The sequence below is a fragment of the Sceloporus occidentalis genome, unplaced genomic scaffold (assembly GCF_023333645.1).
Source record: "Sceloporus occidentalis isolate IW3139 unplaced genomic scaffold, rSceOcc1.0.p SCAF_5, whole genome shotgun sequence".
Taxonomy (NCBI): domain Eukaryota; kingdom Metazoa; phylum Chordata; class Lepidosauria; order Squamata; family Phrynosomatidae; genus Sceloporus; species Sceloporus occidentalis.
The window spans coordinates 183,385,567-183,399,963 of NW_028316985.1; the positions used below are offsets into that span (position 1 = coordinate 183,385,567).

The window sequence follows — 14,397 nt, forward strand, 5'->3', positions numbered from 1 at the left end:
TGTTGTTCCCTTTTTGTTCAACTTTCAAACATCACCTGAAATGTTCCATTAAGCAGAAAGTGCCTGTGTCAGAAGTGGTAGAACGCATACGTGATTCTTGGCCAGGTAAAACAGATATGGAACTTTATTTTGTTGGGCGCCTCTTTAAAGCTCCAGTTTTTCATAGCATTCAGCCTTCCATTAACTAATCCAACCCCATAATCTAGAATTGTTAATTTATTTTTGTGGAATGGGGTGCGGATTCCTCTAAAGTTGCTTCTGAGAACCTTGGGAAGTTGCTCATTAGGAATGGCAATGTTGTTTTCTGTTGGAGATCTGTTGCATACTTTGCAGTCATTTCTGTGCAGAATAATTGAATGATCTGCTTAAGAGTCTTTTCTTCAAGATCCATTTTCTGCTCTATGCTTTCAGCAGATGTTTTGCTTATAAAGTGAGAATGTGTAAATAACTCCTCTCTTTCAAAGGAGAGAACTAAACAACCTGCAGGACAAGGAAAATCTGGGAGATTGTGCTGTGGCTGTCAGTAAAGTGTTAGCTTAATGTGAATCTTTCCCTCTTTATTTGTTAACTGCGGCCTTATGATTTTATATTGGAGCCCCCGGTGAACTAAGGCAATTTGTGGGCAGGAGGCATGGTTTTCTTTATGGCTTGAGATAAAAATTAAGGTACTGTACTAGATTTCAATTTAACATGCACATATACACTACTTGCTGGCAAGAAGTGTGTCTAGAAATACCACTCTCATAATACCTTTTTGCCCCTTGGTTGGCAGTGGAGCAGACACTTTTGAAGGCATATCCAAATACAAAACATATTTTTTAAATGCCTAAGTTGAGTTGTTTTCTGCCTTGTTGATAGTATTGGAATTGATAGTTGCCTTGTTGAGATCCAGCAGGTGGTAATGAATTGCTGACACTGAGCAAACAGTGCAGGAATGAGGTGAATCCCTGTAGAGTTTCCCCAGTTGTCTTTGTTGGGCCTTCCTATCTAACTGCTTTTGAAGACTGAAGGAAGGCGGAAGAGCCCATGTGTCCATAGTTATGCATGCATATGCTATCCTCCCCTAAAGGTTTGTTGGTTTGGTTCCTGCTTTGAAAATGGAAGCAGACAAGAAAATGGTGTTTACCAGACCACTAAACATTTTTATCTTCTTTTCCAGGGCATTTCAAGTTCTGTAAATAACAGCTGGGATTGCAGCAGGAAATGACTTCTTTTTGGCTGCCTTTTATATAGATATTTATAATGCAAGAAATGGGTTATTGGTTTTTTGTTTGAAAGCCTGGTTTTTGCAAATAAATGAAAGTAACTGCAGACATCACAGTAAACAAGCCAGCCAGATTCCAGATCTTTTCTTTTCTTTATCAAGAAAGATAGGAAGGCAAAGGGGGACATTTTTGAGAATAAGTAAAATTAGCACTTATCCCCTGAGGTTGAAGGGATTCTCTGATACCTCAGCTCCTATAGGACTGGTAGGCATTGAAAACTGACAGCTGGGCTAACTGTATTTCATAGTTCTATTCGGATAAATTGAGTTTTGCATAGCAAAAACAGGTCTCTGCAACAAGGTGTTTGCAGTTCCTAAACTTTAACAGCATTCTATTCAAGCGTAACAGCTTCTTTAACATTTTTGTCCTGACTGTACAGATAGTGCAAATGTTCCCTTTTATTAGCTAAAGTAATAACATTTACAATGTAGATAGCCCCCACAGTAACCTGGGTTCAATTCAGATTTCTTCAGTGTAGTACATGCCAGTTGACAGTTATAGCCCTAGCACTTTATCTCTAAATGGAAATAGAAGTTAATTCCACTGAATTGTTTTGAGGATGAACATGAGGAACAGAATTACAAATCAAGATAAAACCCTGTGGAAAGGACAGTGGGTGGCAATGCAGGAGGAGAGCCTTTGCAGTGATCCTAAGCTTATGGAGCTCTCATTCGAAAAGGTCTGCTACATCCCTTCTTCATTTACTTTTAGACCCTTGGTGAAAGCTTTTAGGTTTCAGTAGCCATAGTTTGTAAGCTGACTTGAACCCTAGTTTGGGGGAAATGATCAGCTATGGATGATGATGATGGTGGTGGTGGTGGTGGTGTTGATGATAGAATCCTAGAGTTGGAAGAGACCCCAAGGGCCATCCAGTCCAACCCCTTGCCATGCAGGAACTCACAGTCATAGCACTCCTGACAGATGGCCATCCAGCCTCTGTCTAAAGACTTCCAAAGAAGGAGGCTCCAACACTCTCCCAGGGAGCGTCTTCCACTGTCAAACAGAATTTTACTGTCAGGAAGTTCTTTTTAATGTTGAAGACTCTCTTTTCCTGTAGCTTTCTTCAATTGTTCTGTGTCCTATTCTTTGGAGCAGCAGAAAACAAGCTTGCTCCATCCTCTTCAAATACAGGGCTATCATATCACCTCTTAACTGTCTCTTCTCCAGGCTAAACACATTGAACACCCTAAGTCTTTCCTCCTAAGGCATGCTTTCCAGACCCATCACCACTTTGGTTACCCTTCTCTTCTCCAGCTTTTCTCAAAAGCCATTTTGAATTGTGGTGCCCAGAACTGGACAAGATGATGATGATGACGACAATAGATGATGGTAACACTATAATTTTCATGTGGGTGCTCTTGTGATTAGTGATGGTGGGATTGGGTTTTTTAAAAATGAGACTTCATCCAGAATCATTTTGGCTTCACGTTTTCCATGGTTGTACAGTGGTGGTGTAGGAAGACACACCTGTCTGCTCTGAGCAGTCTTCCCCCCCCCCCCCCCAGTGTCTTCTTTCTTTTGTAACCTTTTTCCCATCTATCTCCACTGCCTATGGCAGCACAGTATGCCAGCAGGATCTGGCATTTGAGTTGAAAGATTGCCTATGAATATTTTAAGAAAAATATGTATGATTCACTTAATTCAAATGTTTGCAGTCTTCAGTTCAAACAGCCAAAGAGCTGCTTGTATTAACTCAGATGTGTATCTTACTAACTTGCAGGTTACATAGCCTTGGCCTTTTTAATGCTGTGAGCAGTTTGTTCTATAGTTTGATGTGTTCTTTTCCAAGGGTTTAAAATTCAGACAGGAAAAGGATTGTATGCCTGAGGAATGTAGGTTTCAAATCAGAACGTTGGCTCAAGCCTTTATACAACACAATCTCTAAATGCACTTGGATTGGTAGGTGATCTACAAAAACTAGTAAGATTGTGTGGTACTTGTGATCTTGTACAACATCTGCCTACTTCTCAGATGTTTACCAAATTTGTCTTGGAGCCTTGCTTTTGACAGTTGTGTTCAAACCCAAACCTTAAATTATTAGCAAGACTCTTGGGAAGATGAAGTGTGCAGCAGGCAAACTGACTCTTGGGAAGGCTGGTGCCACCTTTCCTATCTACTATGCTTGCTGTCAGTCTATCTCTTTTTCCCCACAGAGATCTGTAAAGATAAAGAGGTTATCTGGTGGCTCTAGAAACTAATTGATCCATCAATTTTATTGTATTTACTGCCTGTTAGTGGATTTTACTCTGATGCTAGTGTTGCATAACCATTTTCATCATATTGTTATATACCACAAGGATGAAAGAGATTAAGAATATTTTAATTAATAAATAAAATATTATTTTCTTCTGACATTCTTCAGTGAATTAAGTGATCCTTGCTTTACAAATATTTGCTTATAGCAGATGGCCTGTCAGGTGTGTGATTTGGGGTAAGAATGAGACATATGTCTCTGAGACGCTTTAGCATGTATGATATTGTATTACTAATCCAGTAGTACTGTCCTCATCTGAGTTCACTTTCTGGTGACAGTACGTAGGGTAATAAATGGCACCATAATATAATGCTGATCCTGAGCCAGTTCTTCTGTTATGGTGGTAATAAGCTAATACCTGCCTTAACAATTTTTTAAAAATTACAAAAACTTAGGATCTCCATGTTTCACCAATTTATTAATATTTGTCAGCCATTCGAAGAAGCAAAAATAATTTCATAAAAAATTAATAATACTTAATTGGTGTTTAGTGATCCTGATCCTATAGCGTGGCTCAAGGACAAAGATTAGCCTGAAGTCCACTCAGGAGCACAACTGGTGGGTGCTGCAAGAGTTGTTGGAAATTGGCCAGTGATCCCTGAGGCAGCCATGATTTTTTTGTTTCAACTCATTGTGATATAGAGATCTTGTAGCACCTTTGAGACTAACTGAAAGAAAGAAATTGGCAGCATGAGCTTTCCTAGACTGCAGTCTACTTCCTCAGATGCATTTGGTGGAGTGGAAGCCAGGCATAGACATATATATGCCGTTGGCAGGTGAGGGTGTCATGCCAGTTTCTTTCTTTCTGTTAGTCTCAAAGGTGCTACAAGATCTCTCTACGGACTGATTCTACAAACTAACATGTTTGGCTATATCTTTGAATTCAAACATTGTGATATAATCACTTTTTAAGGCTATAGCTTATTGCTGCCTTGTAAGTACAGTAAGCACACAAAAATAACAAGCTTGTAACATTATATAGTATCCTGTTTTGTGTTGATTACAAAGTGCTCCATGCCTCCTCCAGCAGCTCATTTCATTGCCGGTATGGACTTCCATGTGTTTGTTTCCATGACTTTCCTGGCCACCTAAGGACTACCAGGCTTGTGCTTAAGCGCAAGGCAGCTTTGTCGGTAGATACTCACAGTTTGATGGATATATTTAGGATGAGCCAGCATGGTGTCATGATTTGAGTGTTGGGACAACTCTGGATGCCAGGGTTCAGTTCCCAGCTCAGCCATGAAATCCACTGGCTGACCTTGGCATCTCCATGATGCTTTGTTTTATCTACTGTTATACTGGCAATGGTTTCACGGTGCTTAAGTAGCAGATTCTGGACATCATTTTATGATATCAAAATTACCTCTACCTTTAGTGGTTCCAGTGTATTTGCTCCTGCAGTTCAGAGTTTTTTCTGATTGGTTTACATTTACGCAAGGAGCGTTCATACTCATTTTTTTTGTCTCGGGGAGATGCAGATCGCAATGGTGATTCATATCGGGTTTGTTGTTTCCATTGTGTTTTGGGTTCACGAATCTGTTTGAGTCATTTTAACCCTTGTGCTATTCATACATGCCATTGTTTTGGATTAAATTGGAGCCACCTCCCTTCCTTTAATGATATGGAGCAATCTGAATCGATTCGGATGCTTATTCACACTGCCTACAATGCGGATCGCTGCAGATCTTTTCAGAAAACTGGGGCGGGGGGGAACAGTATCAAATATCCCAGGTTAAGTGGGTTTTTTGCCCTCCCTCCCTGAGATTCAACCTGGATTCATCCCAAATTATTTTCATAGTGTGAGTTGGGCCCAGTCATTTTAATAATATGACATTTCCCCCAAGCCCTGTTGTTGTTTCCTAAATGCAAGGAATCTCTCCCACAAAAGTGAACTAACCGAAAATAGTTATAAGTACTAAAACGTGAAGTGTAGGTTTTACCAGTACTAGTAATAATAAAGTGTATAAAAATAGTAAAGTGTAAAGTTTTTCAACACATGTTTGCACAGAATGGTTTCTAATTGGTGCATTGATCCATTTACTGTATTATCCCAGATCAGTCTGGGATTGTTTTTGGTTGATCCAATGCCGCCATCTCCATGAGGTTGCAATTCTGTGTTCAGGATCACTTTATCGTTTGTGTGCAGAAAAAAGTGGTGTTCTTTGCCTGGTACTACGTAAAATGCATAGTCAGTGGTAGAACACAATTACAATAAAGGAAACATGAAAAATCCCTTTAAAGTACCTTTGGAAAATCTTTTTATTCAGAACGTTCCTGCAGTGAGTGTGTGTGTGTGTGTGTGTGTGTGTGTGTGTGTGTGTGTGGTGAGGGGGAGGCCTGCTGAATTGTCAGCCATATGAGTGAGAAAGGATCCAAGCTCCTAATAGTAGAGAAATCCATCCATCTGGGAGTACATCTGTCCTCTTCTCTCCCAACCACCTGGAAACGCATCTAATTCCCTGTGCAAATGTGAAACTTTCATTGCATACAAAACCCAGCACCATAAGATTTTTTTTTTTAAAGAAAGCTGAAATAAAAGTCTTGCTGGATCAAACCAATATCTCTGCAGTAACTATCAGATGCCTATGGGAAGTCCACAGACAGGAGAGAAGAACAATAGCCCCTTCCCTAGTTTCTGGATAACAACTCATTATTACCAGTGCTATTTAGTACTGTTATTTATTTGTTTATACACAATGAAATGCAGTAGGTTGAGGTTTCTATCTTAATCTTTTGGGACTTCCTTGTGTAGCCAAAAATAATGTATGTCACCACGTAGGTACAGAAATGGTACTTTTGCTTTCCATAATTGAACCATAATAAACTGCAGACAGGAATGTTGAGCTTCAACTAAAAATTCAAGTGGAAAGACTTGACTATAACTCACAAAGACCACCACATTCTAGGAAATGAATTCCTATTTAAAAAACGTTACGTTTTCCATTTTGACCAGTGAAAATGAGGTGTAAATGTCCTTCCTCATAGTTCTGATACAAAGCTTGTTTGTGCCTCATTTCCCCTCATTTTTCTGTATACTTTTGAAAAAAGAATATTTGCCTTTCTCTCTCTCTCTCTCTCTCTCTCTTTCTCTCTCTCAATGCATGCATGCATGCTTGCTTGCCTTCAAGTTGCCAGTAAACATGTGGCAACCTCATGAATTTCATAGGGTTTTCTTAGGCAAGGAATATTCAGAGGTGGTTCTGCCAGTTTCTTTCCCTGAAATATAGCCTACAGCACCTGTATTCATTGGTGGTCTCCCATCCAATACTAACCAGAGCTGACTCTGCTTATCTTACAAGTTCAGATAGGATCCAGGTATCAAGCTCCCATTATTTGATAATATTATATGGGAAAGAGTTGCTCTGCTTTGAATATGGCAGCATTCCTCTGTTGTCTTGGGATTAGATAATATTTGAGAAATGAAATGTGATGCCATTTTTCTTATTAAATCTTATTATATCCATTGAGGAAAAGCTTATTTCCAAGAGAGAGTTTGTTGGAAAGTTTTTGGAAAAACTGCATCTTGGATATTGATTTTGGGAGTTGATACTTAACTGGAATATATAGTTTATTACTACTGATGAAGAAATATCAAAATGGCTTCAAAAAACTCTGGAGATAGTTGTCTTTCCACCACCATTGCTATCCATTTACTACCTACAGCTTCCACAACCTGTTTGCTGTATTGCTGCAACCATCAATGTGTGGGGTATTGCCTATGAACTTGTGGAAATAATATTTCTGAATCAGAGGTTGTGAAGATCAGAAAGAGCACATTCCACTTGCATCTGCTACCTATCTACCATTTGTGGAAATGATCTTGCTGGATCATTTTGCCATTTACTGCTTGTGGAAATCATTTTACTGGAACAGAGGTTGTCAGAACAAAAGGAAGCACATGGACATAGTTTGGGATATACAGTTAGCCAGCGCCATATGCGGGCATGCCATACACGACTTTCAGCCTACGCAGAACTACGCAAGGGTAAAAATGATGGTGCTTGCCCTGCGTCGCAGACTCACGACGCATTATTTCCAGTGGGGCATGGGCATACACGCTTTTCCCCTTATGCGGGCGAGGGATGCGGCAGAGGAGGGAATCCTCCGCAGAACGGAAGGGTTCACTGTATAGTTTTCTATAGCACTTTGGATTTTGTATTCTGTGTTTTGCAGTATTACCTTCGTGTGGTTCTCCATATAAATACATGATCATGATATATATGTTGGAGTTCCTTTGGGACATTGTTGTGATATAGTTTATTACATAGTCAGTTTCTCCCTGATATTCTTTCTATGCCATTTTTCACAACAGTACCGCCTCCCCAGAATTCATCAGAGGTTGAAAGGGTATGTCTGTGCTTGGTTTGGTCATATAGAGCTTTTACAGTTGACCCTCTGTATTGTCTGGTGCTTGGTTCTAGATACCCCCACAGGTGCCAAAAATTGTGGTACCTCAAGTCCCATTACCTTCAATGGACGTTGATGTGCATATCCCGTGTCGACATGGTTACATGCACACACCACCATTGACGATAATGAGGTCAGGCCATCCACAGATGCTCCAATCTGTGGGATGGCTAGCCAGGATAAAAGATGCATATACATTGCCAGAAAGAAAAGCACAAGTGCTTTTACAAATTCCATTGCTTATTTCTCCTATATAATATATATTTATGATTTTATACATTATATGTAAAGTGATGTTTGTTTCCTCATAGTTTTTGAAGCATGCTGAGTGTCAGATGGCTGGGTTTAGTAGGTGGTATTCAAACAAAGTTAATGTGCTAAGTTTTACTGTACTTCACAGATTCATCCTACAGAGAAAGCCTTCTGTGCCAGGCTGGCAGCAATAAATGGAAACTGCTCAAGAGCATGTGAAGGACACATTCTCATGGATGTTACCATTGCCAACTATTTCTGTGGTGGCTGATAAAAGTTGGCATTGTCATATATTTGGTCTGTGCATGGTAATTTTATTAAAATCCCCCCCCCCCCCCCGCCGCCGCCCCGGTGTCATGTTAAAGCAAACTGTCACCATCTCATGATTGGTATGATCCCCAGAAACCCCCAAAGTTTTTATGTGGGCGACTATAGTCAAAATCAGCTTATGGTGATTATAGAAGTACCCATTAACTATGTGATATTAATATTCAGTAGTCTGAGGCCAGTATTCTGACCACAATAGATTTATTATTTGTGATTCTGGCAGTTCAAATTGGAGATGAGCAGAAAAATAGAAGATAACTACTTGAAGCCAGGATTGTTCCCAAATGTTTTTTAAAAATGCGTCTTGGTGTCTCTTCCAGGCCCTGTATCCCAAAACATTTGTTGTTTGACCCTGCTTTTAATTGAGGTATCAGTGATGAGAGGCAACATTTCTTTGCCATCCACTGAAGCAGTCTTTGTATATGACAGTGACACTCTAATGAGTGGTTAAGAATGCGACTTTTCCTTGGCAGCAAAAAAGGCTGGACTTGGAAAGCTTTGCTTCTGCCTTCAATTAGCTGGAGAGTCCAGCTGCAACAGGTTTAACTGGCTAAAAGAGAGCCCTGTTCTTACACAAGCCGGATATGAGGAGGAAAAGGTATAGCTGCTTAGTTTGATATTAGGAACAGACAAAGGCACTCATTAATGTTATTATTTTTGATGAGAAACTTTCAGCAACATCATTGCTATCTGCAATAAAATGCTTCCCTTTCCATATTAGTTTTGAGGCAAGTAATAGATAGCATGTCTGGGGAATTCTTTTCCTTGTACTCATAGATTATAGCTTGAGGATGTGCAGCAGGTATTAAACATTGCTTATGGTTTTTCTTTTTCTTTTTTCCAGCTGAAAGAGAGTTTCCTTTCAATGGATCAAATTCCGTATGGGGTGGAAATTTAAAAAATGACAAAAAAGCCCCTTTCAGTGGGAAGAAAACCCCCCTGTAATTCAGCTTTCCCTATTTGGGAGATTTGAATGCTCTTTATAGGCTTTTATGTCAGATTTTCTGAACACTTTGCAGCACAATCCTATATGTGTCCTCTCAAAAAGAAATCCTTTTGAACTGAACTAAGCATATTAATTTATTCAGTTATTAAGTAAGATTTAATTTACAGCCTGTAAAATGGTATTCCAAATAGCTTACTCTCAGGACCGGGGCTTTAGTGTACAAAATTCTCCAACCCAGGAGAAAGCCAGCATATAAAATAAACAAAACATTTATAACTGGGGGAGAAGATACTAATTGTTTTGGGTTTTAGAGACCCTCCTTGTAATAGAGCTCACATGGTGTAGTAGTTGTATTGAGTATTGGATGGGGACTCAAATTTCTGCTTGGCCATGGAAGCCCACTGGAGGACCTTGGGCAAGTCATATTCTCTCAGCCTCAGGGGAAAGCCACCTCTAAACAAATTCTGCCAAGGAACCTCACTGGGCTTAACAGGAACTTCAGTATGTCTATTTTAGTGTAAAACACTGTGATGAGAAATACAACCAAGGCACAATCATCCTGTGAGGACCAAGTGCTTTTATTCCTGTGTGTTTCCCTCAAAAGACAGAGATACTCCTGCTCATTTGTAATAAGGTTTACCAAGAACTGATCTTAGGAATTGTGCTTAGACTGAGCATGACAAGTATTGTCATGACAATTTCACAAGTTGTAGGAGATGCTCTGGTTGGTATATGCAGAGAGCTGTACAATTCAACATACTTTGGAAATGTGTTTCTTGAACTACTTCCCCAGTCCCTGCTTTTTGGAACAAAGGAACTTGCAAAAACTAGCCTGGAATATAGCACCTATAAATAAGTAATCTATCACTATTTAAAAAAAAATCCCACTGGCCATGCTCAAGACTTGTTGGTGCTAAAGTAGCCCATTGAATGCTCCCCATGGATATGTTTGAATTTCACAAATAGTGTTCACAAGACATGCGTATCTATTTAAAATACATGACCTTTCAGCTATGGCATTTAGATCAGCTAAAACAGTTAATTGGTTAAATGGTGATTCATTGATTTTTAAATGATGCATTCAATAAATGCTTTGTTTAAAAATTCATTAAAACTGACTTTTAAATACTAGAGGTTATATTTTGGATAAATGAGACATAACTGTGTTCTGATGTCAGTAGACTGTCAAGATTGTTACACAAGAATCCCCCGCTTTTAGACGCCCCATTATATGACAACACACTTTCAACGCTTGCAAATTAAGTTCCATTACTCCCAGGAGGGATCCACTCTTTTATCAGTTCTTCTTGCCTGCAGAGGCTTGCTTGGAATCAGCCGCATTTGCACTGCTTGTATGAGAGGAGGGGAAAAGGCACCAAGTCTGCTTGGAGATATTTCAAGCAGCACGCATGGAAAACCCCAAGCAAGCCACTATAATTCACTCATGTTCCCTGCATGGATTCTGCTTTTCAACCAATGGCAGTTTCTGACAGTGCTGCAGTCCTTAACCCATCAAATAAGCAGGGGCTTTCTGGTATTGGGACAATTTGTTTGTCACACAGTATGTAGGTTTTGCCCTGACTCATTGCTTTTTTATGGTGTTCACTTCTGAGTTTCATAGAAACCCAAAGGTTGTTTAAAAGGGGGGAAAGACTTTTTTTTTTGGGGGGGGGGGGTTTCAGGCTATGTGGCTGTGTTCTGAAAGAATTTATTCCTGCTGTTTCGCCAGCATCTGTAGCTGGCATCTTCAGAGAAGAAAAGACTTCTTTGAAGTCTATAGCTTCAGTGTTTTATTAAAAATTTTACAGATATAAAAGTATATACCTCGGAGTGTAGTGGAGTCTCCCTCCTTGGAGGTCTTCAAACGGAGGCTGGATGGCCATCTGTCGGCGATGCTTTGATCTGGATTTCCTGCATGGCAGGGGGTTGGACTGGATGGCCCTTGCAGTCTCTTCCAACTCTATGATTCTATGATTCTGTGATTCTTTATTTCCCATAGTACTTTTTATTCTGTAGTTGGGCTCTAAATACGCTAGCTAGCACATTCCCAAACTCCAGCCTTCCAAGTGTTTTGGACTTCAGCTCCCAGAAGCTTCTGCCATCTTGGCCTAGAGCAGTGGTCCCCAAACTGTGCCCTTTATGAGATGTTGGACTTCAGCTCCCAGAAGCCTCAGCCCTGTTGGCCAATAGTCTGGGATTCTGGGAGCTGAAGTCCAAAATCCCATAAAGAGGGGACCCTTGGCCTAGAGTATGGGATTCTGGGAACTGAAGTCCAAAACACCTGGATGTCCAGTTTGGGAATCACTGTACTAGCATTTCTGTTTCTGTTCACATGAAAGTAAGAAAGATCAGTAGATGTTGCCCCTATATAATTCTCTAGGAAATTAAGAAAGATATCATAAAATATTTGTAATGGATATACACCTCTTTTCACAGAGAAAGTATGTGTAAATTGTATGCACATGCTGGGCTGCTCTTTTTGCTTAATTGATGAGCCTGCATCGCTTCAAAAACTCAGTTTTGTGTTTTTTAAAAAGGCCTCAGTGGGGAATCCTGGGCCCTCCAGATATTTTGATTGTAGCCTTTCCTTATCTTTGGCTCTTCTGGCTGGTGTTTCTAGGAAACTGAAGTCTAGGCGGTCATTTCCATGAGGATTTGGGCCTGTGCTGCATACAGAATGCACTCTGCTCCTTCTGCAGCAGAAATTTCCTGTAGATTATTTTGGAAAGCAATCTGCAAAGCCTGCATGTTTTGTGTTTCGTTTGTTGAGCTTTTCAAGTAATATGAACATGGGTTTCTATTAAGACGCTTACATATAGATTGACAGTTACAGGACAGTCAGTTTTCTTCTTTTGTTTAAACAAATCTGCATAGGAATGCATCTGTTCTCCTAGTTCTTTTGGGTGCCTGCATTTTCCAAACATTGATTTATTCTGACACCGCTTGCTGTGGACTCACAGCTGGGAAAGCAGGAGTGGGGAAGGGTGCAGTCTCTCATTTCTCAGTAGTTAAAAGTGTTGAGAATTAATGGGATGATTGAGGATTCTGGCCGCACTGTTATTTGTGGTGGGGTCAAATTGTAGCCTAGCTATGCACTAAAATATATGCAAGAGGAAGCTGGGGTTTTGGAGTCCTGACTTTACAATTGTATGAGATTAGAGTGACTAGCATGTACAACTGTGTTTTACATTAGATAGTGTCTAGTGTCAGCTTTTAAAACGGAAATAGTCTCTTGGAAATGGAGCAAGAAAGATCACATTGGCTGTTACTCTGCCTGGGCCTGAAGATTATGGATGGTTTAGCCAGTTGAAAAAGTGTGTGAATAGCCTGAAACAGAGGAGGAAAATAGTTGGCGGAGGGGAAGAATGCTTATTCAAAATTAAAACACAATATCAGATTTAAGAAAAGAAAAGAACAATCCTGCCAGCTATAGAACAATGATAGGCATATGCTCAAGTCTTTCAAGTAAATGAAATATAGAACTGCAGTTCTGTGCACTATTGGATTCCTTTGGATTAAACAGAACTTGGCTCCTAATATACATGGTTAGAATTGTGCCATAAAATTCAGTTTAAATATGCCAGGATTGTATCCACTCTCCTGTAAGCCATTTTGTCTTAATTTTGCGTGAGAGAGACTTGTTTTTTTGTTCTTGTTTTTTTGGAAGGGCTTTCTTTCACAGCATGATCAATTTGGTTACTGTTTTCTCTGATGGCTTCTTTATATGTGATAGCATCTGATGGCCTCGTGAAAGAAACAGAAGGAGCAAAAGACTTAACTGAAAAGTCTTGCCACTCCTGCAAACATAAGAGCTGAGCAACTTCTGTTACCCACTCATAAGCCAACTGAAATGGAAAGGTAATTTGTGCAAGTATTGCTAAATATGTGTCCATGTCATGGAACAATGCTTACCAGTGGAAATAAGTGTGGGGAAAGATTCTTAAAGGTTACTGTGTGTTCAGTGTCAATTGGAATGCTTTGCAATCGCATGAAAACCAATGTGTGGGAAGCAGCTCTCACTGAGTAGGCCATATGTGCCCATGATAACAAAACCGTTCATCCTTAGACTATAGCAATTAAACACACAGCCCTTCAGGATTTTACTTCATGAATGCACAGCTTCTCCATGGGTTTTTGACCCAGTGTGTTGCAACACAGTCATGCCACAAATTTTCAGTACAGTTGGGCCTCTGTCTAGTCATTCTGTACAATAAAATCCCCCTTTTTGTTTTGTTTTTCTAGGTTACAGGAAGGACAATAGCTTGGTGCTAAGACCAACGCTTTGCATGCTTCACATGTTGGAAGTTCCAGATTCAGTCTCCAGGTAAGTCTTGAAAAAATCCTCTCTGAAATCCTGAAGAGATGCTGCTGGTGAGCCCAAACAGAACTGACTCTGAGCTAGATGGACCAGTGGTACTACTGTAAGGCAGCTGTCGTCTTATATATACCATATATAATCAACTTGGTAAATTGAAAAAAATTATGCCCAAAAATTGACCCTAAAATCTGGGGTTGTCTTATATACAAGTCAGTATAGTAATACTGCTTAGAAAGGTCCTAAAAAGCACTCCGATGCGCCACTCTCCCTGTGTTGGCAGTGATTTCTGAAAAAGCTGCCCAGCCAGGAGTGTGTCTATGTCTGCACATGTGTATGTTTGTGTGTATGCAAGAGATTACTGTCTTCTCAGTCCGATACTAAAACCTTCTCTCCTCATCCTCCTCCTTCTCTGGATCTCTGTGATCACCAAACATCCCACTTCCCTCCACTCATTTCCCTTCTCAAGCCAATGTTAAAACCTTCTCCTCCCCTAAGTTTTACCGTCGACATCCTCAGGTCATATAAAAATCCATGATTTTGGCCCTTCAACCTTCTCTCAACTCATTCATGAGGTCGACTTTTACATGAGTATATATGGTAACTGGAATATTAAAGGCTTGGCAAGACT

At 40.0% G+C, this 14,397-nt stretch overlaps 1 protein-coding gene across 4 annotated transcripts in view; it reads left to right on the forward strand.

The window, feature by feature from the left end:
• LOC149313257 (receptor-type tyrosine-protein phosphatase alpha-like) overlaps nt 1-14,397 on the forward strand; it is a 163,151-nt gene that overhangs the window by 44,079 nt on the left and 104,675 nt on the right. For all 4 annotated transcript variants that reach the window (XM_089526368.1, XM_089526372.1, XM_089526370.1 and 1 more), the window contains exon 2: nt 13,694-13,775. The gene's annotated coding sequence lies outside the window, so the exon portion shown is untranslated. The remainder of the gene's footprint in view (nt 1-13,693; nt 13,776-14,397) is intronic.